Here is a 27,048-nt window from a genome sequence, read left to right as displayed (position 1 = left end):
CTCCTGTAAGTACCGCAGTCCACTACCTGGACTGTCTGTCCGTGATTCCTGCCTTCACTCCCATCAGTTAGTTCATCCATCCATTATCTATCTATAGCGAGCCCTTAATAATTAATGTGTTTTAATGATAAACCTGGCAATTTTGCGCACGTGCCTGTGAGCTCAGCTGCAGGAGGATTCCTTAGAAATACACTCCCTGCTCTTAAACCGGTGCTACCCAGACGCCAGCTGCGAAGCAGGAGGCCACCCAGCGGTGACTCGCTGATGGCAGCCCATCCCGCTCCACCGGGGCCGTGCTGAGGCCGGACACACGTGGGCGAAGGCAGCTGGGGCTCTGGCAGCCTCCTGTGGCTGTGGGGCACGGAGGCTCAGGAGGTGGGTGGTGGTGCGAGCAGCGTGAGGCGCGGGACCCTGTTGGCTGCGCAGCCGCTCTCCCCGCCCCTTTCTCCCACCCTGTGTCCCCTCCCTTCCTCCCTCCCTTCAGGGCTCGCGCGGGAGCAAGAGCCCCAGCTTGAGCGGCACAGGCGCAGGCAGCACTGGTTCGGCGCCTGCAGCAGCCACAGCAGCCCGGCGCGCGGTGGCGCCGGCGGCGGGCGGACGCCGCGGTCCGGCGGGGAACTGTGCGGAACCTTGCAGAACAGTGCGGACGGGGGCGCTGCGGCGAAGGCGGCGGCTCGCACCAGCGCGCACATCAGCCCCCCGGGCCAGCCAGCGGCGGTGGCGGCGCCGGCGGGCGGGCCGGCGGGGCGGGCGCCTTGCAAACTGGTGCATCTAGGTAGGTGTCGGGGTTGTCCGCTTGTTCACTCACGGCAGCGGTGGCACTGGGATGAACCTCCTGCCTTTGAAAACTTTACCCACTGGCTTTAGGGGTCCTCGACTGACCGAGAAAGTTTGTTAGCCTGGGAGATGCATCTGATGGGTGGAGAGTAAACGATGCTTATAAGGGGCTGGTTTGCCAGGGGACATTATTTCCCCAAGCTGGGTCTAGGATCGATTTGGGGATGGGACGCCTTCTTTGGCGGAAGCGCTGGGAAAAAATGCAACCAATGTGTCGCTGGTATGTCTTCGGAGATGACAGTTTGGGCAGTGAAAGTTGGGAGAAAAAAGTTGGGAACCCTAGGGATGCTGAGGGAGAATTCCAGGGCATGGTGCCAGGGTTAAGAACGAAATGCGTTTTCTACCTGAAGCTGTAGTCCTGACTCCGGATCTGAACAAGCCAGATAGAGGATTTAGTCCCCAAGTTTTGCGGGCTGCGTTTTCTTTCCTCTCAGAAATCAGCAGCCTTGAGTGGAATCCCTTGTTGGGATTATTTCCTAGGTTTGTTCTGACCGATTGTATGTAGTTCTGGTGCCTTGACTGAAGAGCTGGCCGAGATCGGGCTAATTTTATGTTCCCGGGAGCCCCGAAAACCTCTCGCCAGACTACCAGAAGCAGAAAACAAGGAAGTGCCAGCCCTGTGCCCCAGGTCCGAGTCTCAACACCTTCTAGGAGTGTTCCCCACTTCCGATTACATGAAATGCGAGGCTTATGGGCTTTCCTTGTGTAGAGCTCCTCTCCACAAGAGCTCACCAATCCCTCAGTCCTTCCCAGGATTGCGTTCCCTTATTGATTTACCAGGAGGTGTGTGCAGAGGGATGACTCAAAAACCAATGGTGCCGGCTCTGATGAGGACAGAAAACCTGCATTCAGAAAGGGATGGGAGCAGACAGCCCTCAGAAAGCAAAGGGGTAGACAGTTTCCTAACCTCAACCCGATAAATGGCACTACAGAAACAGTCAACCTGTCATGTGTGTGGTGTGGGAAGTTGGCCAGAAACCGCAGCTCATTTGGAGAGTAGGTCAACCCCAAAATAATTTTAAAATGATTAAGCAAAAATAACGAAACGCACACACACACAATACGGGAGGTTTCTGCCATGGTTTCTGTCTACCCCCACAGAGATGAATATCACACTCGCTGAGGGGAAAAAAAAGAATCCTGGTCTGTAAATAGATTAAAAACGGGAATTAAAAAGAACACTGAGTCAGACAGAGCCTTTCAGAAATTGAAAGGGGGAGTAATTGCCTTTCAAAGAGCTATGATATTTCAATAAAAAGTCAGAACTGTTACTTAGTATTGCAGCACTAGTGGTGTTTACCAACAGTAACCTGACTTTGTTTGCATCCTGGTGGGAGGTTTTAACCCTTTGTGTTTCCATTCCTGTTACTAAGGAAGAGTCTTAAGGTTAAGATTCACATGATTTAGTATAACATTTGTAGAATGCCTAATATTTACATGTCACCACAGGTTCTTGTAAATGTTCATAAAAGATATGTGATATGATTGAGCCCATGGGGAGTGTAAAGATCTTTGTATGCACATCATCTGTGGAGTTGAGGTCTCTGAATGCCAGCTTGACCTCAATTGAGAGTCAACAACATGTGGTTTAAAGGGGGTCACTATTTTCTAGCAAACTGCTAAACACTTTTATCAGATAAATGGTGAAGTTGCATGTAAGCTGCTGCTCCTCCTGTGGAAAGGTGGCCGGCAGGAGACATAGAGCAGATAATTGATTTTCAGGCTAATAGATTCAGGCAGTGGCCATCTCTGACAATAGCACTCAGTTCATGTCCTCCTTACTGTCCAGGTGTCACAACTATCTGCCTGAAGATGTGAAGGCATTCTGTCCGTTTCTCCAGAGGAATTCTAACTTTTAAATATCCTCCACAACATCCAAATGTTTCTTAAAATAGCAGCAAAATATTTAATAGAACCAAAGTGCCAAGCAATTTCAAGTACAGTAAAGATTAGCCACAGACAACAAGATGTAGCCTTTCAGCTGCTGATTTATCTTCAATTTTTTCTCTGTCACATTTCATGTATGCCTAGTTATTACAAACTAATAGCCTCTTCAGTCTGCTAGCAAAATATGCACCTTTCCCACTTATAAGTGCCCAGCTCCTTCTCATTCATTCATCTTCTAGTGTACATCTTCTAGTTTTGTTTTTACTGCATAATTTAAGTGTCTAACTTGAAGTACTCATTAACTTCTAATACATTTTGTGCTGAAAGAGTATATAGACATAATTGGCCCATTCAGACTGCCAGATCTGTATTTCACTGTATTGTAGCAGAAGCCTAGAAAGGTGATGGTCTGATGGCTCCACATTTTCTTGTTTCCCAGTCATCATTTAGTGTTCATAGCAGCTAAAGGTTACTTGTATGTCATAGGAGATGGGGAGATGAAAGGGGGACTTTCTCTGTCTGTTTGTTTGTGGTTTCTGTTTTGGTCAACTCCAGTAGTGTATGCCTAAGTGGTTTTATCTTCACCATTTTTTTTTCTTTGTCATTGAAAATGAATAACACTAAGGTACTTACGCCGTGTGTATAAACATGATCTTAAGGTGCATATATAGTAGAGTTGCTAGCCTTGATGGATGATTTCTTATGCTTGGTAATCATGCCTTGGATAACATCAATTTTGAAAAGTAATAAGAATATGGACTGTCAGATAGTTTAAGAATTTCTTTGATTCTCAGTTTCAGATCTTGAAAGAGCAATGGTACTAAGTGGCTTCTGGTTAATAACATCCCCCACCGCTAGCTCACGTGTTTCTATACTCAGTGGGAACATATCTTGGGGAATGTGTTCCCGTAGAAATGCACTCGACGGCTGAGGCTTAGTATGCCAAGTTTCAACTGTAGTACATTTTTATTATCCTCCTTTTATGTACATGTTATAAACAAGAAATAAGGGTTTGTAATAGAAGTGCTGGCAGAACTTTACAGCATTCCAAACAGCTCTGCTACTTGGAATGTAAATGTTTGTAGAATCTTTACTGTGCAAGAAGCTGCCTTGTACAGAGTGAGGAAGAAACTCCACTGATTTATTAAGTAGGATAAGATAATTCAGAAGGTATGTATATTCCTCACTGCAGACATATTGGCATTTGGAAGAACAGATTATGTCAGTGACAGCAATTCCACTGCATTCTCTTAGGTGCTGTTACATCTCAGACTGTAAATTTTCTATGTTCTAAAACAGGAGAACAATTTTCTCCAGTTTATTTTCTAAATCATGTGACTTTGATTATCTTTCATCTGTTAAGGCATGAGATCTGTGCAATAAACCCAGTTTGATTGCACTATTGATAAGTGAGCCTGGTGATGTACTATTTTAATGGAGTAAAGAATTAGTAGGACTTGTTACTTTACTTCAGATATCCCTGCCTGGAGAAACTGGAGCAACAGTTTGCTTCATATCCTTTGATTTGGACTCCGAACTATTTTTTAGATCTGCCTGCCTTCATCCATCTCCACTTGTATCATGCTTCTCCACATCCTCAACTTATCCCATTGGGACCACTGAATCAGCTTCTCTTTCTCCTTTCAAACTTGGATCTCTGTATCATTCTACCCAGCTGGAACACACATACATACACATGTACATACATACATATGTTAAATTAGTACTCGCCTATGCATAATGTTTAAATGATTAATGTTTGTGCTCAAAATAAAATAAAAACTACTAAACATCATCTTCAGTGCTGTGTAGATTTAAACATATATCATGCTTTGGGAGCAAAAACATCCTGAGTGGCTTTCAATTGTTCACCTTTCTTTACCACTTTTCCAGCTCTGCAATTATTGTGTCTTTTTTTTTTTTTAAGTCCTTATTTGTAAGTATTTGTGTATGCACACACATAGACCTATGGAGTTGTGATTGCTGATCAGCTCTGCGGTCACAGTTTCAATACTATGGACTCACAGAAGGCTTCCTGGTTATGCTTCTGATGTATGTTAGCAATCCTCTCTAGATGTTGTATGTTCACTTCTCCCATAGCGTTTCTCATCGCATGGAACTGTCCATTTCTTTGATTCCCAGTGAGCATGTTGCAAGTAGGTATTGTTTCTGTCCTATATCCCTCTTTTTACAATAGCTAGCTTGTAACTCACATTGGTGTTTGACAAACCCATGAGTATTAAGACTTTGGGATGGTGAGTTTGCAGCCTATGCATCCTTCTGACCAAAGATCTTTACAGGGTGTTCCACATTCATCTGAATTCTGGTGTTGATCTTTGCAGTGTTCTTCCTGTCTCATTGATAGAATATCTTAGGTCTCTTGGATATCTGCTATGTCAAACTCACCATGTTCAAGTAGAATTTATTATTTTCAGGTCATCTTCAGTGATCCCTTCTCTCCTTATTTGCCGTATTTATCTACCCAGGTGTTCTCAGTATTCTGCTGAACAGTCTGCTTCTTTTTGTTCTTGTAACCATCAATAGACTGCAAACACAGCACTTTATGTTTCTGTGTTACTTTGTATTAGGCCAAGTTCTATTTTATACCTGGCACCAAAATGCACCTGATTAAGAAGTTGTTTCATTGGTTGTTTTTGCTCTTTTCTCTTTTGGGGGGCCTGCCACACCCAGCTTCCAAATAGATCAAACATAGAGACATATTCTTAATTATAAATGCCTGGCCTTAGCTAGACTTATTTCCAGCCAACTTTTCTTAATGTAAGTTATCCTGTCTACCTTTTGCCTCTGGACTTTTACCTTTTTCTTACTTCTGTATATCTTACTTTCACTCTTACCCCGTGGCTGGCTGCGTGGCTAGGTGGCTGGCCCCTTCTTTTCTTGCTCCTTGATCTCTTGCTCTTTCTTCTTTTCCTCACAGCTTTCTTCTTTTATTTATTCTCTCTGCCTGCCAACTCTGCCTATCCTTTCTCCTGACTTGCTAATTGGCCGTTCAGTTCTTTATTAGACCATCAGCTGTTTTAGACAGGCACAGTAACACAACTTCACAGAGTTAAACAAAGGCAACATACAAGAATGCAACACACCTTTGCATCATTGAACAAATGTTCCACAGCATACACAAATGCAACACATCTTAAAATAATATTCTACAAACTTCCTCCACACCATGTACTGCTTGTGGTCTTTCTGATCCATGGAGCTTTGTTAAGCCATGAAATGCAAGCACTTGAGTCACTGAATACCTCACAGCTGAGGTGAAAAAGAAAAGTGCCCTTGACGTAGCCTCTTGACTTATGACTCCTTTGTGCTACTTCCACCCTCTACTTAACCTTCTGCCTGCAAGGGGCTTCTTAAACTTTCCTCAGAACTTAAACCTTTTTTTGCTTCTTGTTCCTTTTGTGTGTCTAGAACATGTATGACTTCCAGCCTGCTGCACTTATCTCCCATCTCAACTCAGGTCAGTGTGCCTTCTGCAGGAAAGCCTGTGCCTCCAGTCCTGCCATTTGCCAGATGATGCTCAGTCATCCAGCCCCCTAGTTAACCTGCTTCTGTGTAACACTACTGAGATTTCTGCTTTCGGGCATTTTTTTTAAGATTTAGTTTTAAGAAAGATGGATTGGAATTTAGTATAGTAAAATTGTTAAATATCTGCCTTTACTAATACTATGGAGCAATACATCCATAATAGGAATTTGTTAAATATCCATGTAATCTAAGTCCAGTCTCTTTCACTGGCATGAAGCTCTTCTGTTGTAGTTATATGGGAGCTGCTTGAAGTCACTTACTATGTATTCGTCAGATTTTTGTTTATGCAGTCTTTGAGTGATAGTGAATTGACAGTAAATGATTAGATTTTAGAAAATTCTATGGCAAATAGAATTTTCTTTAAGGGAAGAAAATCTATAGGTTCTAAGTCATGGGCGTTGGTATTAATATAATAATGATCTGATTTTAGTGGACTGAAGTAATTCAAGAGTCCCCAAATTCATCATTTTATTTTAGTAAAGCATGAACATCTGCAATAAACAAGTAAATGACTGCATCACAACAAATCAAAAGCATGTCTTGCTAAACTGTAAACAATTATTTAGGAATGAGTGGAGGCTTCCTGGATATCAGTTGCTTCATCAGTCACCCATTCAAATGTAGCCCTACATCCTGCAGAAAAGCCACATGCCTCTTCTCACCCCCTCCTGCATGTTTGTGTGTGTAAGTATATGTATACACCTGTACATAGAGGCCAAAGGTCAGTGCCAGATGTCTTCCTCAAGTGCTCCCCATGCATGCAGCTCCCAAATGAAAGACTTTCTTTTTTTCTTTTGGGTTTTTCGAGACAGGGATTCTCTTTGTTGCTTTGTGCCTTTCCTGGAACTCGCTTTGTAGACCAGGCTGGCCTCGAACTCACAGAGATCTGCCTGCCTCTGCCTCCCGAGTGCTGGAATTAATGATGTGTGCTACCATTGCCCGTCTATAAAAGACATTTTTTGACATGCAGTGTCTCACTGAGCCTGAGGCTCACAGATGTGGATAGACTGGCTGGCTAGCAGGCTTTGGGATCTTCCTAAAATTGCCTAACCCAGTGCTGGGCTTAGACACACATGCCTTCTGGTTGGCTTTTATGTGACTGCTGAGAATCCAACACTTTGCCTGCTGAGCTGTTGCTCCAGCTCTTGTTTTCTCCCTGCAGAAGCATGTTCCTGTTCTGCTGAGCTAACAGATTCCTCAGTTCTTATAACACCATCTGAATCATCTCTGGGGCCAGCCTCCTTATCTGTATTTTAACTTAAAAATTTTCTATAATTCCAAGAGAAAAGCAGCATATGTCAAAACAGGAGTTCTGTCTATTTTTCAGTTGGCTTCCTCACATGGATGCTGTTAACCAGTCTATAGGCACAACTCAGTTTTCACCATTTTTAAAGCCTGGGGCTCCTGAGTGTGTGCACAGCTTTCTGTCTTCTGCACAGATTCTTACATCTAAGATTTTTGATTTAAAGAACAAATTTCTCAAGAGATAACATTTCCATGTGAGCAATTCCTGTTATATATTCTTGCAAATGTCTTCTAGGTGTAGAATAATCTATTTCCATATATCCTTTCCCTAGTAATAATTCTGGTTCTTACATTTCACGAATTCTTTCACCTTGAAGCTGCTGGATGTAAGAGTCACCGTGGAAATGAAAATTGCAAGAATTTTTTCAACCAGGACATGGCATTTGGGTGGTTCTCTAGGGTCATCAGAGTGCGACGCTGAGTTGATTTTCCAAGCTATATTTGTGAAGTTCTACAGGTAACAAACGTTTGTGTATGCAGTCAGACTTGGGTAGGTTTTTCAAGTCACCAAAGCTGAAGTCAAACTGAATATTTCTCTACATGTTCTTACAGGATTGAAGTCCATTTTTATTTCTTACATGGAAATAGGCACTCCCTAAAATAACTTAGCACATTGCAGAAGATGGTAATGACACTTTTCAGGCAATTAAAATCAACCCGAACAATATAGCTAGTGATCTAATCTGATGTATGTTACTCACTTGGCCGGGCCCTGTCCCTGAATGTAAAACAGCAGAGAGTGCCTGATTACCAGGCATTGCCCCTAATTCTGGTGAATACTGGAGAGCTGTGGAATACAGATAAGGCATATTTGTTCCAGGGTGGGGTGTGCATGACAACACTTCCTTGCCTCTTCCCTTCTTAGTCCCTCTGCCTATAGAAACGCTTACATTAGTATGTATTAGACAGTTTAAGTCATTTTTCTCTGCTCCTCTCAGTGAATGCTTAACCTGCTAAGGTTCCTTTTTATTTTAAGTACAGCTGACTGAAAATTTCATGCATCGCTGCATGATTTTGAAGCTTAAACACCAAGACTCTACTTCTTATTCCATTAAATAAAAATGTTCTCCTATGCCATGTAAAGATAAGCATGTTCACATTCAGTATTGATCTATTAGATTATTACACCAGTGTTTAACAGTGTTTTCTTCTGTTCAGTCGTTTGGATAGTATTTAATGGCATTATTGGTTTTGAAAATAACAGAACTCTCAATATGTGAGTTTTGTTGTATCATGAAACCAATCACATATGGTGTGAGGAGGCTTACAAGGAGAGTGCATATTTCCATCTGATGGAGATTTCTAGAATATAAGGCTTGTATCCTTTTAATTGAACAGCATGATTGATATTTTAAGGAGTTTTATGGTCATTGGAAAATGGCTTTTCTTAATTTTGCAGAAATTACTCTTGAGGTTTATCTCCTGAGTCTTGACTTTTTATCCTTCAAATCTTATAGTGTGATTGTTTTCTTTTTTTCTGCTCCATGCTGATCTTCTGATGCCTGCCCCTCCATTTCACCCACTCATACTTATCCATGTACATGTGTACACAAACATAATGCACAGCCTAGAGATAAGAATGAAATGGTGTTAACCCCAAATCATAGCATTTCTAAGGTAAGATATGCAGACATTCTAAAGTGTTCAGACAGAAGAGATTCAAAACAAATGATGAGGTGACATTTTGGATCCTTTCAGGAGTCATACATCCCCATGCTGTTTAAAGTGAGTTCGTTTCTCATTCTTCTGATTCTTTTGCCTCCACTCCAGCTGACTCTCCCCTTCCTTTCCATTTTTTAGCTTTTCTTACTTTAGGGTCAAATTTTAAATCACTCCTTCTGTACTAACCCTAGAAGGCCCCTTATTTTGGTTTTCTTTTATTGAGCATATTGTATATATATATATGTGGTGGAGAAAAATGGAAGGGCAATTTTTAAGTTCATTCTTCTGAGAAGCATACATGCAGTAAACAATGAAACATACCAGCTTGGTGGCAGGCTGCTTGTAAAGACAGGGAGGGATAGCTTTCTTTCCTCTTTACATGATGGAGTGACTCTTCTTCCTTGTCTCACTGGCCACTTGTGAATTCTTCACCTTCAGGTCCTAAGAGAACAGGTAGTTTCTGTTGACAGAAACAACCCACTCTGAGTCACCTTGTAAGTAGCCTTGATAATCCTAGTGTAGTCTGCCAAGACATAGCAAACCATTAGATATTAGAATGAGGGCATCCACCCCAGCTAAGCTCTCAGGTGATAGCTTCAGTGAGGGCCCAGCCAGCAATCAGACTGCTTTGATGAGCACAGGCGGTATCTAGAATCATGAGAAAGTGTGTTTATTTAAACTGCTAAGTTTTGGGGGGTGTTTTAGGCAGTAGCAACACATGTAAACACCTTACTTAAAAGTTTTATTTTATGCCAGGCGGTGGTGGTACACGCCTTTTATCGCAGCACTCGGGAGGCAGAGGCAGGCGGATCTCTGTGAGTTTGAGGCCAGCCTGGTCTACAGAGTGAGATCCAGGAAAGGCGCAAAGCTACACAGAGAAACCCTGTCACAAAAAACAAAAAACAAAAAACAAAAAACAAAACAAAACAAAAACCCAACAAAGTTTTATTTTATACCTTTAAATTTTATGAAAACCAAAATGTGTATATTTATCAATAGCATGTAGCTCTGAAAATGTGCATAATGTAGTACTGGATAATTTAAGGGAACTGGCATGTATCTATCTAGAAGTTTCTTCGATCCTGCCTAGGCCCTGCAGTCCTGTGGTCTGCTTATAAAATAATCACACAGAGGCTTAATATTAATTATAACTGCTCAGCCATTACCTCAGGCTTACTATTGACTAGCTCTTACACTTAAACTCAGCCCATTTCTGTTAATCTATATGTTGCCACATTTTTCATAGCTTTACGTGTGTGCCACTACATGCTGCTCCCTGGATGATGGACTGGTGTCTCCTGACTCAGCCTTCCTATTCCCACCATAGGTCTGATTATCTCACCTATACTTCCTGCCTGGCTACTGGCCAATTAGCATTTTTTTATCAACCAATCAGGGCAACACATTCACAGCATGCAGAGCGAAATCACCCATCACTAGCATGTATTATATGTTACACGTAATTTTGTGATAAGAAAACTTAAAATCTATTCTTAGTAATTTTTAAGTATACATTGGATCATTTTTTAAAAGTTGCTCTATCCTATGATAGATTTCTTAAAGTCATTCTTCCTGTCTGACTGTAATTCTTTTTTATGTTTTTTTTTTACCAAAATATCTTTCCCACATCTACTCAGAGCCTGCTAACCATACTCTACTTCAGTGAGTTGTACTTTACTTAGTACTGAATAGAAGTGAGATCATGTGGTATTTTATTTCTTGTACCAGGCCATCCTCACCTAACATAAATATCCTCCCATTTCATATATTCTCTTGCAATGACACAATCTCCTTCATTTAAAGGATGAATAGTATCCCTTTGTGTGTGTGTGTGTGTGTGTGTGTGTGTGTGTGTGTGTGTGTGTATTTACTTGTAACATTTTCTTTGTCCATTCATTAACTAATGGACATTGATATTGATTCCATGCTTTGTCTATTGTGAATAACACCACAGTGAATGTGAGGGGATAGGTATTTCTTTAATATGCTAATCTCCTTTCACACATTCACATATTTCACATATATGTAAGTAAACACATAGCATATATACAGTAATGGTGATAATTGTATTTTTGAGGAACATTCATACATTTTTCCACAGTGGTGGAATTAATTTTTGTTTCCACCAATAGTGAGCAAAGCATCCCCTTTCTCCATCTCCTCATTAGCTCTAGTTTTCTTTCAATATCTCACACAGCCATCATGACAGGTAAGAGGATGGACTTAGCTTGTGAGGATATAACTTGTTAATAAAAGCACTTTCTTATGTACATCATGGTCATTACCTTGTGGTTTTTTTTGTGTGAAATGCTTATTCAGAGTTATTATTTTGTTGTTGTTGTTAATTTAAAGTCATAAAATATTTTCTTGTTATTCAGTTCCTAACTTTCCCATGCTTGATGTATTAAGCTAACACTTTTAAAGTTTACAGATCTTGTATTCATTTTGTGCATTATCATTTCACTGTCTTGAAATTGGTTTTGGCTGTGCAGAATTTTTTTTTAACTGATGAGGTCCTATTTTACTATTTTGGAGTCATGTAGAAAAGTAAGACATTATGCAGGCCAGTATAACTGAGGTTTTCTCCTAGATATCCTGTTGTAGTTTTAGGTTTTGGATTCTATGATTAAGTCCTTGACTCATTTTGAGTTGATTGTTGTGTGATGCCATTGGGGCCTAATTTCATTATTGTCTAGGTAGATATACAGGTATCTCAAGTCATTTTATGGCTACATATCATTTTATTCTTTGTGGGAAATTGAGTGTTCAAACTGCTTGAATCAGTTCTGTGCTTTCTTTTCTATGTAGTGTTCCTGCTTGCTGGTTTTTATAAAACACAGTACTGTGTGTTTATTTTTGTAGCTTTGTAGTATGTCTTTAAATTCAAGTAGTTTGATACTTTCAGATTTCTTCTTTGTGATTAAGATTGCTTTGACTATTTGTTTGCTTCTTGTAGTTTTCCATAAGTTTTATGGTCTAAATTTTTATGAAAAATGTCATTATGTAATGATGATGAACATTGTGTTGAATCTGTGGACTATTTTGTATAGGTCACTTTTTAGTATTATTATTCTTCATACTTAATAATGCTTTTCCAATCCATGGAATTTAATACTCTTCCCTTCCTTCCTTCCTTCCTTCCTTCCTTCCTTCCTTCCTTCCTTCTTTCTTTCTTTCTTTCTTTCTTTCTTTCTTTCTTTCTTTCTATCTTTCTTCAATTTCAAGCAAATTATGACATAAATGATGCTTTTGATGGGTGTACGTAATAATTTACTTGATGTCATATCTCTTCTTGTTTTGTGGATACATAGTACCAGGGTTGCCTCAATTCAGACAGCTCTAAATGGTCATCCCAGTCTTTGGATGCTCTGATCGACTTGCATTAAATCTCAGTATTTCCCTGTGCCGTTTCATGTGTTTAGTTCCTTATACTTCTTAGAGTTGTTTCTTAAAAACAAATGCTTCACAGTCTCAACATTTCCTTTCCTTAACTTTGTTCATTTCAGGGTTGGTCTCTGCAGAACCCATGTTAGAAAAGACCCTGATCTGGGATGTGCTATTCTCCTTGCAAAGGGCAGAAACCCAAGAGGCTTAGTTAAGTAATGCAATTGCATTAGAATCTTGAATTAGGAATAGTTGTTTATCAGACACACTTTCACACAGAGAATGTAAAAGCAGGAAGGATAAGGGAATTTTTCTTTCTTTTCTTTCTTTCTCTCTTTCTTTCTTTCTTTCTTTCTTTCTTTCTTTCTTTCTTTCTTTTTTCCAAGACAAGGTTTCTCTGTGTAGTTTTGGTGCCTGTGTAGACCAGGGTGGCCTTGAACTCACAGAGATCTGCCTGGCTGTGCCTCTTGAGTGCTGGGATTAAAGGTGTGTGCCACCACCACCTGGTTAAGCAAATACTTCTAACCATTAATATAGCCTTGTAAAGTCTACCCCTGAGAGTCAGAAGCACACAAAATACACTCTTAGTCACATATACAAATGATATACTTGTCCACTCTGTCTCAGTCTGTTTGATGCTGCTATAGGCAGAATATATGGTACTGGGTGATTAGTGATAATTGCAGAGAACAAGAAGTTACAGAATCTACATCTTATAAGAGGTTGGTGTTGCTTTGATTCATGACAAAAAATGGACAAAGAGTCAGTGTGAACCAGGCAAAATCCTAGGGGCAGGCTTGACTGCTTTATAAACACCTGCTCTTGTGGTAAGGATTCAATGGCCTGAAAAGCAGGAATTAATTCAGGGTTCAAGACTCTTCTCCATCTGTAATATTCTGCCCCCATAATATACCAGGGCCCACCTCCCAGGACCAATGCATTGAATTTTATTGGAGAACAAAGCTTATTTTGAGGCACCAGATCCTGCCTGCTGTTTCTGGATCAGTAAACTCTCATCATAACAGTAGGCTACAAGTCTTATGATTTTATTATATATTATATGCCTAATGGCAGTTTTTTTCCTAGACTACACTAATATAAACCATTACTAGAACATCAAAGTTTCACTCTAATTTAAAAGAATGGAGGGGGACATGTGAATGATTCAAGGGAGAGTAGCTAGAGGGGCTAGAGGGAGGGTAAGGAGGGAGAAAAGTGATGCAACTCTATTTCAATTAAAATATACTAAAAAAGCACCAAGCCTCACTGTGTTGCTTGTGATAACTTAGATTCAGTAGCTTCCACATTCTACCTCCTATATAGTTGACAATGTAGACATATGCCACCATACCTACATTCTAGGAATTAAAGCTTCTGCCTCTTTCTTGAATGTCTCACACACTGCAAAACTGCAAGGATTCTAGAATGATCAGATTACAATCTCCCTATGTGAATTTATTATTACCACTATAATTCTGCACAGAAAATGAATCCACACATGTTGGCAGCTTCACCTGAGAAATGTGTGTACCTCTCTTGCTGTTGACTGGGGTGGAACTGATAAACTCAGTTGGGTTTGATTATATTTTCATGAGTCAACCAAGGTTTCAACTGGACTAGTGTTCTTTGTTCAAGCCGCAGGTGTGTCTGGCTCAGCTGTTTTCACCTGGCTCGTGTCTGTGGATGGGGAAGTCCTCTGATGAAAATCTTTTTCATACCATTTACAAAGACAAAAATGCAAATGGTCCAGATCTGCTTATCTTGCTTGCCATTGGAATTTAACCACTTCTGACTCATTCTGTTGACCATGAAAAGTAACACGACCAAATTTTAAGTCAGGAATGGAGAACCATCCTTTGTTTTACTGGGAAGAAGTATAAAACATGTAGCTAAAGGACATAAATATAGAGAGGAATGAAAAATTTAGGCCAATAATGCAATCTGCCATGCCACTAAACCTCATGTCCATTAAGCATTATAAATGAACCCTAGATTTTAGTTGCCTTTCAAGTTAGACAGGAAATGCAAAATGTCACTTTGTTGCCCATGAATGTATTGTTACTTTTTAATTGCTCCCTAAGTAAAGGAGACATCTACAAGAAGGAAAATACTGGGTCTAATTAGAACTGTCTTTTCTTTCCTTCTTTCCTTTTGTATCTAATGATGTTTTGCTTTGAGTAATGTGCATACTACTTACTATAGGCGAACTGTGTCTATCACTAAATAGTATACATTTCTAGCTCTTTATGTGGGAGCTGGGGATCTGAACTCAAGTCCTCATGCTTGCACAGGGAGCACTTTACCCATCAAGCCATATCCTCAGTCTCTCTTTCCTTTTCTTTGTCCCTTCTTCATTTATATGTAGAATCATTTTAAACTGTTTCTCTCACTTTTGTACCCATCTTTTAAAACACCCAGTTGTCTCTCTAGATTCTCTTTAGCCATTAATTTACTTGCTTAGTGCTCTGGATCTGTTTATTCCTTTGTTGGCATGGTTACTGTTCTGGAGTGTGGGGAAAATATGACTCTGTACTGCCCTATAGCGGAGGGGTTGCTTGGATGATTTGCTTTGGCTAACACATATGGGCTTTCCATACAGAGTGTCTTCCTGCTTTGGGTTCTTGCTTTCTTTTCTACAGTGCTGTAGCTGCTGAAGCCAAGCTTGACATAAAGTGTCTGTGAGCCTTGGTCCTGAGTGGCTGCAAGAAGCAGAATCCTCCATCAACTTCCCATGGGCATTGAAAATAAGCAAGACATGAATGTCATTTTCTCTCATCAAAGAGATACTTTAGGCTGCTAGTTGCCTCAACATTAAGTGATTTATGCTCTGCCCTGACACACATATCCAACCTGTGGCTCACAGGTCACTTATATCCCAGGATAGCCATGCATACACAATAGGTTTGGAGATGACTACAGAACGAAAAATGTTAAAACAACAGACACCCCTGCTACAGTGTGCCACTGTTCCTTATGTGTTTCATAACCCTTCAGCATTAATGCATAAACAAGAGACCTCATCAACATCCTTGCCAAAGTTACACTCTTTAAATTATTGTTTCCTCTACTTTCTCCAAAAGACACCATCAGCATGCAACCAAGACAGCAGGGCTTGTTGTTGTTGTTTTAATCTTTCTTTATTTAAAAGCATGTAGAATTAGTAGGCAGATATTTTTTTCCTACAGAAGAAACAACTTAACAAAAATTTCCTGCAGCTTTTGTTTGAGGATCTTCAACTATGCCATCCTCATCGTATATCTCAGCTGTTACAGAAGCTTCCATTCTCGTTTCTCCTGCTTTGTGCTACATTCACCCTTTTCCCCCAGTAGTATGAGGGAGTGACCTGTAGTCACTGTACACAGGAAGAAAGTGCTCCACCACTGAGCCACAGCCCTGCTCCTCATTCTTTATTATCTTCATGGCCTTTCTATAACATGGTTATTGTTTGTCTTTTAAATATTAAATCCTTATAAAACATCAGGACATTTAAGTTGATCTTTAGGAAAAGTCCAGATTACTTGATGTGGCTGGTCATGCTTCTATGATTTAAATCCCACCATCTTCTCTGGATTTAGTCTGGGGAATTGTTACCCACACTGTCAGAAATTCACTAATCTTTCCTGAACAGGCTCCTGTATACAGCTACTCACTGGAGCATAGTTCTACATATCCCTGATTCTTACTTTCACACTTGCCCATCAGCCATTGCTTGGATCCTCTGACCGATCTTACAAATTCAAATTAGATAACAGATCATTAAGCAAATGCTCTTCCTTTCTTTATTACTCATTACTTATTGCATGTCTGTTTCTCATGTTGAGCGGTATGTGAAAAGGAAGCTTAGCTTTTCCTAGTGCCTAAGCACAGGGAAGGCTCCAGGAAATACTGAACCAAAGCTAGCAAGATTGTTCAGCAGTAAAATTTCACTTGCCACACAAGCCTAATGACACCTGAATTTGATCCCTGAGTCCACGGTTGCAGTTTGACCTCTACGTGGTGTCTCCACTCAGAAGTATACATCTGGGTGTATACTCACACACATAATAATAATAATAAATAAAACAAAAAATAAAAATTTTGAACAAATGATATACGAGTCTGAGCTCAGTGAGTAGTTAGCACCATTTCCATGAGGACCAATTCTGTATTAAATCCAGTGCTAGCCCCTCCATTGCCACCTCAGAGCAAGTGAGTCACCTCCCCAGCTTTCTTATGATGCTTGTTGTATTATTTCAACATATTTCTAGATTTCAGAGATACTTTCCTGAGTTTTTAAAATTGGTTATGATAGCAGTTATATTATCTTTTCTTTTTACTTGCCCATATGCCAGTTCTAAATTATAAAATTTCCCTGAGTACTGGTTAGCTGTATTTGGCACACTGTCATGGTCATAGTAGGTCTTTCATACCTATTTCATGCATAAATAATCAAGTATTAAGTGGTGGGTATCATTATAATTATCTTATCTTATTGGCTAATGTATGACATTTCCATTAAGAATTGCTTTATGGATGAATATGCAATGTATGTATGTAATGTATGTTATATTGGTAAATTGTCAGATGCTTCTTATTGCACAATGACCCTAAGAGATCTCAGATTCAAGTATGTTTGTCTCATTTCCTCCCAGAACCCTTCTCTGAACACACACTGTCTGCTCCCACCCCTTGCCTTTGTGACAGGGAGAAAGGAAAATAGAAAACCGTTAATCATATTAAAAGCTATTGTGTCCTTGGGAAAGACTAAAAGAGACAGGAGGTAAGCCATTGCCCACAGGTTACTATTGTTTAGCCCACTGTGTGTAGAAATGATTGCAGTGGGAGCAAGAAGCTGGAAGCTTGTCTACAGAGAAAATGATCTACTCTTCCTAGGATTTCTCCCTCAGGAACTCTGGCATAACCCAACAGGGCTTCCCCAGTCAGTCTGTGCTGAATGTTATAAGTACTCAATTTGATGATGTTACTTTTGGCCTTTATCTGCTACTTGCTGTTTGTTCTTAAACTTTTTCTTGCTACATGCTTAATAAACCCATTCATTCAAAACCAGTAGCATAGCTCTCATGGATCATTCTCCATGAGAATGATCATTATTATATTGAGAGATACAATGTAATATGCAAATTGCACCAGGTAGAATTAATTTATAAATGTATCTATTATCTATTGCAGACCTGTGCCCTAACTTAATGGTTTACAACATTTATTTACCATTTGTGTTTGTGTGGGGGTTGGGAATTTGAACAGTCACTTCAGTAGCTGCTCATGTAAAATTCCTAGAGGGGACAGGCAGGGACAAAGCAGAGCCAGGGACAAGGAGAGACTCAATTCACACAGCAGGCCTCCAGAGGGGGATTAATTTGGGTAGTCAGTTTGGGAATCAGAAATAGCTGAGAACATTCTGGATTTCTTCCTTCCCTCCTCTATCACCCAGTGATTCATGTTTGCTCTCCTTTCTCTTGAATTCCCCATAGTGGAGGCTCTCTAAAACCTCTTATGTCAGAATACTGGGTTTTCCTTGTTCTGCTAATTTACTCCTGTCACCAGGGCAGTCCAAATTGTAAAGACAGGGTTCCAGATCCTGCCCGAGGTTAATGGGGCTAAGGGAATGGTTGGCTTTTACCTCCACCCTCTTCCTACTCTCAAGAAACTGCTTGAATCTGCATATGTTTCTGGAGGTCTTCATGATACTGAACTGAGTATTAGAATGCATCTCCTGCTAACACTCCTGTCTTTTGATTTACTGCAAGTGAATATGGCTTGTAAACCTGAAGGAATTTCTAATTTTCTAAATGCTTACCCATCAGATTTTCCTCAGCATCGCTACTGCATTTATTTTTAGTATTGCAGAAGTTATTTAATTTTTATGATCAAGAACAATAAACAGAAATTAATCTAGATGAGGGAATTAGGATAAAAAGTGTCACCTGCAAAGATGGCTTTTAATAGTGCCAGCTTGTTTCCAATATGTCCTGATGATGTTTGATTGGCTTTGAAATTTACATATGCTAAGTATGAATCCACAGGAAAAAAATTCCCCTGACTGCAGTGATACAAACCAGCAGGAAGTCTTCTTCTGTGTGAGCATGCTCTAACTTCATCTGTTTTTAAAAATAAATGCTCTGATCGATATCATGAATAATTAAGTGAAAGGAGTTGTGGGATTTGGGGCTGTTTGATTTTTAGTAATTGTAAATTCTATTTCACAACACCACAGTATAGTAGCTAGGAGGAGCGAAGTCTGAGTTACTTTTTATTCATTAAAAAATATATATATATATATATATATGCCTAATAAATGAAGCTCTAGAAAGAGCACTGCTCAGGGGCGATTCTTGCTTAGAGTGTGTTTTTTTTCATCTGTATTAAATCATGTAAAGGTATATCTGTCTAATACACTAATTATTGTAAGGATAGTGATAAATGTCTTAAAATAGTCATAAAATATGGTTACACTAATTATTGTAAGGATAGTGATAAATGTCTTAAAATAGTCATAAAATATTGTTTTCTGGTTTAGGGTTTAAGCCTGATTAGGAGAAGTTTATATACATATGATCAATATCAATTTTTATTTATAGATTCCTGATGTCAGACCTGTGAATGAAGCTCTGATATAGCATTGGCTGGTCTCAAATGAATTAAGTAGCCAAAAATGTCCTTGCTCTTCTGATTTCTTACTCCCTCACCTCTCAAACACTGTTATTACAGATGTGTATGACATGCCCAGTGTGTATGAAGTGCAAAGGGTGGAACACTGGGCTTTGTGTGTGCTCAGCAAATGTTCTGATTGAGCTACTTGCTAAGCTGCATTCCCAGCTGCCACTGGTTCAATCCTTCACTAAACTGTATACTTAGAATCCTTTATCTATGGAATAGAGGGACTGCTTCCTCTGAACTGCCATAGTAATTAGGAATATGGGCAGAATGTGATCACATTTCAGAGCACTGTTGTTTTTTTATTTCTCAAATATACAGAGATTCCTGCAGGTCCTTACATATCCGTGGATGTTGCATGTCTGCCTCTCAGAGTGTAATATTCTCTAATGGCAGAAGTATACCATTTCCAGATTGGAAGGACCTTTGATGTTCAGGTCTATTGCATCCTTTGATTTTATATTCATTGTTGTACTTGTGGGCCTGGCTAAGAGTTTTACTAATTAAATTTGGTCATTCGTTGTGGACAGTTTTGATATAAATTGTGTAATACTATTTTCTGAAATACAAAATGTAGTTTTAAATATTAAACCAAAATGCTATATGTATTTGATAGTGCAAGATATGGGTAGAATTATAGCAATAACCCTATCATCTGGCCATCCCATATGGCCTTCACTAGGACATGGCCAGCTGATTTCATAGTGTGTGTATGTATATTCTTTTTCTCCCTGGGGGTGACTAGGGGAACAAAATGCTCCCTTTGCAGTACAGTCTTTCACATTGTCAACATCTTTCATTCCATAGACCATCCTTTTCCAACTTCCAAATCAAACTTCAAACTTTAATTTACTATGTTATGAGTTGCTCTATATTGTGTGACTGGGAGGGGTGTGTTTGGAAAGAATATGTATGTATGTATGTATGTATGTATGTATGTATGTATGTGTATATACAGATATATGTATCTGTGAATGTGATATTTCTTTTATTACAATATTGAAGTTAGTGAAATGTCTCTCATTGCCAAGGTGGGCTTATTCTTAGCAGCATCTATAGTAGTAGAAGCAACAAGGGTAAGTTGCTCATTGGCAGCTGTAATTAGTCTATGCAAATAAAAATAGTACCTTTTCTGGATTAGTGAAAATAGTGACCATCTCCGTGCAGATGCAGAAGTTCTGTTGTCACTTGGAATTAAAGAATAGTATGAATTTGGAAATGTGAAGTTGCATGTGACAGGTCTCACCATTGTTCTCTGTTGTTTATAAGCAAATCACCTTTGCCCCAGAAACAGTTCAGGAGAGAATATAGAGTTTCTTTTCTTTCATCCCCTGACAGGACTTGAAATGCTGGAGAGATGATTCAGCAGACTCAAAGATGGAGCCATCACAAGCTCATGTATTATGTATGCCAAACCACAAAAAAGTCATTAATTAGCCACAGTGCATTATAGACTCCTCGTCATAAATTGTTCTAAAGTCAAAACAAATTTGCTAAGCTATAAAATTCTCAGTTAATTTGCTAGTCAGAATTTGGGTGACATCTTCCAGAAACAATAGAAAAACTTGACATCCAATAATGCATAAATTAGGGTATTGACTCTATTTGCACATTCATTTACATTTTAAGTTTATTTTACAAGTTGAGTTTATCATCCTGGGAATGTATTAACTGCTGGTTTTGTGAAGTAATGCAAGGTAACAATTGTTGACTTAGTAAATTCCACCATCTGTTTGTGTAAGCTTACCCAAAATGAATTTGCTAGGGGGAATGTATGATCAAGGAAACACATAAACTCTGTTTGTTTAACATTTGAAAGAATAAGCCACCCCTTGACATCCAAGGGAGTAGAGAGTGCTTGTGTTGTTTTGTTTGGTTTCTTTAAGTAAAAATGATTGGCTGCACAGTGAGTCTTGATTTCCTTTTTGCAAAATGATATTTAGAAGAGAATCCTTTTTCCTGAGACTCATCTGAACTCCTTGTCTCATCAAGTTAGCATTTCTCATCAACTCTATGAGACAAGTACGCAGTGACCTGCAGTCTCTTTAGCTGTCCTCATCCCACTGAGCTGGACAGGTGGCCTGTGCCTGCCTTCTCACTCCTTTTCCTCTGCTCATGCTCACTGCCTTCTCATCTGCTCACTAGAGAAGTGGCATTCCTGAGGGCCACCATTAGCTTTTTTTTTTTTTTTTAGCTGAGGACCGAACCCCTGGCCTTGTGTTTGTTAGGCAAGTACTCTACCACTGAGCTAAATCCCCAACCCCACCATTAGCTTTTTGATGACAAGTTCTGTTCTTGTCCCTGGTTCTTTCTGAGCTCTAAGAGCACTCACTGCTGCCCTCTGTCCCTACCTTCCCCTTTTGACTTTCATCCTGTTGGACTTTGGATTTCTTTTCTGTGTCCATGCTGCCCCTCAAGCTGGTTGTCTCACTTCCTTTCATTAAAGGCTTCTTAGCCTCAGTCTTGGCTGCCTTTTCCTCTCTCTCTCTCTCTCTCTCTCTCTCTCTCTCTCTCTCTCTCTCTCTCTGTCTCTCTTTTCCCTTAGAAGAGAAATCCTCTGTAGATCCAGTACTTTTGCCTCCTATCACACATCCTCACATCCTCAGCACCCTTTGGTGGAGTCCTACATTCATAACCACATTCCCTATTGCTGATGAATGTGTCTTTATGGAGTTCAACCCCAGTCTTTCACCTTTGTTTACAAACAAGGCTGATTTAATCTTTTCTTTATTTCTGTCTTAGGACCATATATCTTCTCCATCAGAGACACCAGAACCTTTGGAGTTACTATTGATTTGTATTACCCTCCAATCCCAGGCACTTATCACAATGAAATCTTTGCATTGATCCTGAGATACAGCCTGTCACCTATCATCACACCCCCGCCCCAACACATTACAATGACCATAGCAGGTGCCAACCATGCTTCTGTTTTCCTCATATCACTCAAGGTGGTCCTGTATGAATTATCATAGAACACAGCTATCTTCACACTATTTTCCCATGGCTAAACTGTAATAGCTCCCTGCTCTTTACAGAGAAATGTGAAGAAGGGGCGAAAGCTGTTAACCTGGCATTCAAGGCTTTCCACATCTCAATGAAAGTATTATACTTTATATTGCTCTTATATTCAGTGGTCTTCAAACTCCATGCACTTATTCCATTATTGTAACACACATAAATGTGTACACACACACACACACACACACACACACACACACACACACCCATATATGGACAGAGTACTACTTGAAATAAATAAAAGAATTAATGCTTTGTTGTTTCAAAACAGCCAAAATGAAGCACTAGACATTATTAGACATTATACAGGTATAAATATAATAAAATTAATTTGAAATACAGTCTACTGTTTTGATCTCTGAGTGGTTGGCTAAGACTTTCCCAGAAGCAATTTATTGGATTACCAGGGCTTTGCATATCCTTGTAATTAAGCTTGGATTTGAGAGAGTAAGAGTACAGTCAACAGAAATAAGACTTTTCCCTCACATTTAACATTTAAAAGGACAGCTAAGTATGTATATCTGTATATATCCATAGTACCACTGTCACTATGATAGCTAAAGATGCCAGCTAACAATACAGAGTCAAGCTGCTGATCAGATTCTTGTTGCAGGTCAATTTACCATGGGTGAAATGGTTTCTGAAACACTGGGCAACTCTTAATGGCATCCAAACATAGCTACTTCAGTCTTCCTTTGATTGACATGGGAGTTGCACCTTCTTATATTAATTCTGTGTAAATATTTGTGAGCTCTGAAAAAGATAGATTTATCCTCCTATAGAATATCTCACTTGAAGGCCACAAGAAAATTGTGTTTTGAGACACCTAACCTCCAAAACCTGCACCCTGTAAAAAGCCTGAAGCAGGCTAGTGAATTTTTCAATAAAATTGTACCTGTTGTCTATCACAATATTACCCTGAATATGCCTACTCTTATTTGGAATGCTCTTGTATGCTTACAAAGGCAAGGAGCTTCAAGAACCACGTCTCTAACCACCACCCAGACATCTATGCATTGCCTTTGCTTCTTCCTACACACCCTTAGCTGGGTCATGTCCTCAATCATTCATCTTCTTCTCAATTGCTAATCTATACCTAAAGCTTGCTCTTGGAGCTCTCGTCTGCTTAAGTGTCCTGTAATGATTTAGCATCTGTATTATAGTTATGTGTGTTGCTACTTCTACATACATACAGTCTATTCCTGTCTTAGAATATATGTGTCTGGTAGCAAATGTCAACTATCTGATCAAGCTCTGCTCTGTGCCTCTCATGCATTGGCCCTCTTCATAAAGAATTCTGGATGAACATCACTGGATACAGTAAGACCATGAGTTTAACAATGGTCATTGGATAGCTTTAGATCTTTAGTCATTTCTGTTCACTTTGCCCAACTGTCAGTCAAGCAAGACTAACTAGTCAGTACTGCTGTAGCTGAATATGATTAAAGCTGATGTTTCTGTTATGCTGCATATCTGGTGTGAGTGGTGAAAACTGCCTACCCTAGTTACTCAGAGACCCATGTTGACAAGAAAATCCCCATCATTGAGATGCTGTGGAAAGGGAATACAGCAAAGGATAGAGTTGTTTTCAGATTTCTGCTTCCAGGAGACACAAGTCACTTCTGCTCTCCATTTATTAACAAAATACACTGAAATGACCATGATTATGATCAAAGTCTGAATAAGAAAGAAAACTAGAGAGGATGTTATATACAAACAGTGACCTGATGCCCTGATAAGGTACAAAATTGGACTTTCTTTGTCTCATCCTTAAGGTTTTGTAGGTCTGTCCTCAGATCATTAAGATAGGAGGGAAACCAGAGTTTCTCCTTTTGAATCCCAAGGCTACTAGGCAGTTATCAGGGGCCATTCATCTACATAATAATAAGGCAGGCAGTCTGTTTGACTAGGAAACACCAACCACAGGCCCTTCCTAATTACATTTAAAATTACTTAAGGAAAAAGGCTAACACCCCACTCCCACCGATTATGTTTGGTTTGCCTAGGATAATATTCAATACAAGTATTTTTTTTGTTCCTACATTCATGTATAAGATAATATTAGGTAAAGTATTTGGTAAAGGCAATGTGTAACAGGCTCTTTTTCAAATGAATTCATTGAACCCCACAGCCACCTCAGGGGATAAGAATCCCTACTTACTCTGGTCAGAGGGAAGTCAGGCTTAGAGAGATAAAGACTGAACTAATATCTTAAAACTAGACAGTTGTGTAGCAGGGATGTAACCCGGTGAGTCTAATAACTTTCTGTCACTAGAATTCTTTAGTAACTATTACTTGACACATTTTCTTAACAAGCTTGGCTTCGTGACTAAAGCTAGTTCAAAGACAGAAGGCATATTAGTCCTGCAGGTCTAAGGAGCTGTTTTTGGCAGTCTATCCAGGTAAGACATTATCTGGGTGTACATATGTGTCCATATATTGAGGTGTGACTATTAGTGATGTACATGCATATGTATGTAAATTAAAATTCCCCATCTACTCTCATTTTATTAATCCTTTTTGTTTTTGTGTATTCGTCACTAAATTACCCTTCCATGTTCTGTTGGAAGCTTCCCCTGTCACTACAGAACAGAAGTTTGATAAATGCTTGTCTCAGATCTGACTTCTATAGAGAAAAAACATTGCCCAAGGCTACACACCCGACTTTGCTTGTTGTCTCCTCCTGGTCTGGCAAGATAAGGATATTTTGTTTCCTTTTCTAGTTAGAAGACATCTAGCAACTTGTCATAACTTGGGAAATCTTTGAGGAAATGAAGTCTGAATGCCAAGACAGTCATCTCACCATTATCCCACTGGCTTGTATTCTACTTGATACATTGTAATTTTAACAAGGAAGTTACAAGAAAAGAATTTCATCCTGTGCCTCTGTGGAAAGGTGAAATAAAATAGAATACAGTTCTCATTTGTTCTGCCATAGCTCATTTTGACAGCTAAGAAAGATGTCTTAGATGGGCAGGAAGTGATCCTCATTTATCTGTATTTACCTGACATTTAAATATATATTTTGCTTATTTGAAATGGCAAAATAGTAAGTCAAACCACATATTGGTTGGCTACTCCCACAAGTTCTGTTCCACCATTGGGCTAGCATATTTTGTAGGGAGGATAGATTGTAGGTCAAAGGTTTTGTAGCTGGGTTGGTGTCCACATTTCTTTTCCATAGTCTGTAGAATATCTTCCTTCACCAATGTAGGGATGAAGCCAAGTAGGCACCAGCTCAACTTTTCTGTGTTCAATGATTGTGTGGGTATTGCCCTCAGCAGTGGGGCCCCAATGTCAGTTTGTAGAGAGCATCCTTTTGTCTTAGCAACCACCTGTGTTGTTTGGGGATTTCTGTGGTAAACAACTTGGCCAACAACTCAGTGGAATGCAATCCAGTCTTGGTACTGTAAGCCTTGCCTGGCTACATGGGATGAGTTGAGACTTCATATACCCCATTACTAGGAGTGCTTGTTAGTATCACCTTCATAGATTCCATGAAGTTTCCAATGCACTAGGTTTCCACACTAACCTTCCCCCCAACCCCAATTCCAGCTGTATCTTTCTGTACTCTTTCCTTCCTCTCCCACACCTGATTGCCCAGCCCCCTGCTCCTGTTCCACCTGCTTCTAGTCTGCTCAGAAATATCTATTCTATTTCTCCTTTCAGGGAGATCTATGAGTACCCCATAGAATACTCCTCTTTACCCAGCCTCTCTGGGTCTACAGATTGTAGCTTGATTATCACTTACTTAAAGGGTAATATCTACTTATAAGTGAATACATACTATATTTATCTTTCTGAGTCTGGGTTACCTCATTCAGGATGATTCCTTTCTAGTTTCATTCATTCTCTACAAATTTCATGGTGCCATTTTTTAACAGCTGAGTAATAATCTATTTTGCGAATGTACCACATTTTATTTATCTATTTAGGATGTAGGGTCCTTTGAATATATTCCCCAGAATGGTATAGCTGGGTCTTGGGGTAGATTGATTCTCAATTTTTCTGAGGAATCACCATATTGATTTCCATATTGGATGTACAAGTTTGCACTTCCATCAGCAATGGAGGGATGTTCCCCTTGCTCCACTTTCTTGCGAGCATGAGCTTGTCACTTGTTATAAATATTAACCATTCTGACAGGTGTAAGATGGAATCTCAAAGCAGATTTTGATTTGCATTTCCCTGATGGCTACAGATGTTGAACATTTAAGTGTTTCTCAGCTATTTTAGTTTCCTTTATTGAGATTCCCCACTTTTAAATTAGATTATTTAGTTTATTTATTTATTTTTAGATTTCTTTTTTTAATTATTATATTTGTTTATTGGTATCTAGTTTCCTGTGTTCTTTATTTGTATATTAGTCTTCTACTGGATATGACGTTGATAAACAACTTTTCCCATTCTGTAGGCAACTTCTTTGTCTAATTGATGGTGTCCTTTGCCTTACAATAGGTTTTCAATTTCATGAGGTTACATTTATTAATTGTTGATATTAGTGCCTGTGCTATCTGTTTTCTGTTCAGAAAAATCTTCTCCTGTGCCAGCGAGTTCAGGGTTATTACCCACTTTCTCCTATTAGCTTCAGTGTATCTTGTTTTATGTTATGGCTTTTTACCTACTTGGACTTGAATTTGGGACAGGGTGATTAAATATGGATCTATTTGTATTCTCCTACATGTAGACATCTAGTTTGATCATCAACATTTGTTGAGAATGCTTTCTTTATTTTCCCCAGTGAGTATTTCT

The 27,048-nt window shown here is 39.4% G+C and overlaps 1 protein-coding gene across 1 annotated transcript in view; it reads left to right on the top strand.

The window, feature by feature from the left end:
- Nucleotides 1–487: 487 nt before the first annotated feature.
- LOC118580085 (contactin-3-like) overlaps nt 488–27,048 on the top strand; it is a 140,789-nt gene continuing 114,228 nt past the window's right edge. The window contains exon 1 of the mRNA XM_036181889.1: nt 488–775. The gene's annotated coding sequence lies outside the window, so the exon portion shown is untranslated. The remainder of the gene's footprint in view (nt 776–27,048) is intronic.

This window comes from Onychomys torridus, chromosome 3, assembly GCF_903995425.1.
Source record: "Onychomys torridus chromosome 3, mOncTor1.1, whole genome shotgun sequence".
NCBI classification, from domain to species: Eukaryota; Metazoa; Chordata; class Mammalia; order Rodentia; family Cricetidae; genus Onychomys; species Onychomys torridus.
This window is presented reverse-complemented; position numbering and strand designations above follow the sequence as displayed.